A 2,366-nucleotide genomic window follows, 5' to 3' on the forward strand; every position below is an offset into this window, starting at 1 on the left:
TGAGTGTCAAAATGGCAGTTGCTTTATATGACAAAGGACGGGGAGTGCCGAGTGTCTGACGGCTGTGTCCACAGATGTTGATGTGGTTTACGATAAAGGAGAATACCTAACAGGTCCTTCTGTACATTAGGCTACTATTAGTTCTAATTGATGAGGCATTGCTGGAATTTTAAGTGGGGCTGAGGCAGACATGATTGCCTTCTAAGAGGCTCTTTTCTGCATGATGGGCTGCTTCTCTGTGGACATGTGAGAAATGCCTTTGGAATGCTGGAGTTTTACTGGAACCCCATCTTCACTATTACATGTGGCCTTCCCTTCTCAGAGGAGGCAGCAATTAGCAGTGCTCTTGAAGTGGGGGTTCCCGTGTTTTTAGGGGTGTGTTCTCTGGGGTTCAATTTGGCCCTTTGAAACAAGCCATGATAGTTAAAGGGGTACAAAAGCTCAGTGTGTTTATGTGGTAAATGTGCCTCAGACAGGCCCATAAGCCAGGATTTTGTGGCTTGTGGGGGGGGAAATGTTTTGGGTGGGGCTTGAATTTTACAGTGTCTGGGGTTCAATGTGGCCCTTTGAGGCAAGTCATGATACTTAAAGGGGTACAAAAGCTCAAAAAATTAACCCCGCTCCCTGCAATCCCCTCACCCCACCACTCCTTAGCCGTAATTTCTCTTTTAAAAGCTTTTACAGGAGAAAAGTTTGTGGGGCTGTCCCTTTAAGAAAGGGGGCAGAGCCCCAATAGCTACGGGCCTGGGCCCAGATATTGCATGAAGGGAGAAGCGGCTCTTGGAGAATGCCCTTAACTTGTTGACCAAGCTGCTTGAGATGGAATTTGCATCGCCACAGAGAGCTGAGAGTGCTAACTTGCAGGGCTATTTTTGGGCAGGAACACGCAGGAACGGAGTTCCAGCTGGCTCCCGAGTTGGCCACGCCCAGCAGGAACTCATTAGCATAATAGGCCACACCCAACAGCAGAAACTCATTAGGATTGGCTACATAAGGGGTGTGTGGCCTAACATGCAAAGGAGTTCCTGCTACAGAAAAAGCTCAGGGTTTTGACAACAAACAAGGTAAACAGAATAACAAGCAAAAGGTGGGTGTGGCTGGATGACCACACTTCTGGTAACATGGGGGTGTAGCCTAATATGTTAATATGCTGTGCTGTCAGGTGTGTGGCCTAATAGGCTAATGAGTTCCTGCTGTTGGGTGTGGCCTATTATGCTAATGAGTTCCTGCTGGGCTTTTTCTACAAAAAGAGCCCTGGCGCCGCTAAGTAAGTTTGAAAAGCAGCAAGGCGGGGGGGGGCCCTGAATTTCTTGAGAGCATGGGTAAAAATGGGAGGGGACAGTGAGCAAAGTGTGGTCTAAGAAATACACAGGTGAATGAATGGAAGAAAGCCACACACAGAGGCAAAAGAGGCCAAGGAAACAATGGTGGTTTAAGAGGGCTTTTTTTCTGGGGGAACACACCAAAATGGAGTTCTGGAATCTCTTCAACAAAATTCTTTCTTAAATGCTTAAAAGTTCATGAGTTTTCAGAGTACCGACTGAAAACATCATTTTCCTCTTTAGAGTTCCAGCACCTCTTTAAAAAAAAACCCTGGTGGTTTGATTGGTATTCTTCTTCTTCTTCTTCTTCTGCTACATGACCTTCTTCTTCTTCTTCTTCTTCTTCTTCTTCTTCTTCTTCTTCTTCTTCTTCTTCTTCTTCTTCTTCATCATCATCATCATTATTTTCTGCTCCCTTGCTTATCTTCCTGGTTTTAATGAGAAGGGGAAGCAGAGATTTGAGAATGTCACAATAATAGCCGAAATAAAATCAGTTTTGAAGCCAAAAGGAAGATTCAAGCAAAGCTGAAATATTTTGGACAGAGAGAAAGGGATAAGGCAGAGACCTTACAGGATCAATGTCAAAAACTCAACAACAAGGACGTATACACTTTCCCAAGGTAATCTCCAGGTCCATGTGTTCAGACATGCACTTGAAGTTCCATGCTGGGAATTTAATTCCAGGCTAGGGTTACCACCGATAGGCACATTCCTGGAGGTTTGGGGGTGGAGCCTGGGGAAGGGCTTCAGTGGGGTATAATGCCATAGAGCAGGGGTGTCGAACTCATTTGTTATGAGGGCCAGATCTGACATTAAAGACCTTGTTGGGCCAGGCCATGCATGTCATAAAATGTAATGCCAGGTAGCGGAGAGATAAACTTTATATATAAACACAAACACAAAGGGTTTTTTTTTACTTAAAATAAAAACATGCCTAAAACATTAGCACTCTTGCAATATTTTGTTTCTTTAACAGTGTCTGATAACTGACCCCTCTTGCTCTGAATTATTGCATCAAAATGCCTGTGCTGTTGCAATCTTGAG

Source organism: Gekko japonicus, unplaced genomic scaffold (assembly GCF_001447785.1).
Source record: "Gekko japonicus isolate JY-2015 unplaced genomic scaffold, Gekko_japonicus_V1.1 scaffold3640, whole genome shotgun sequence".
NCBI classification, from domain to species: Eukaryota; Metazoa; Chordata; class Lepidosauria; order Squamata; family Gekkonidae; genus Gekko; species Gekko japonicus.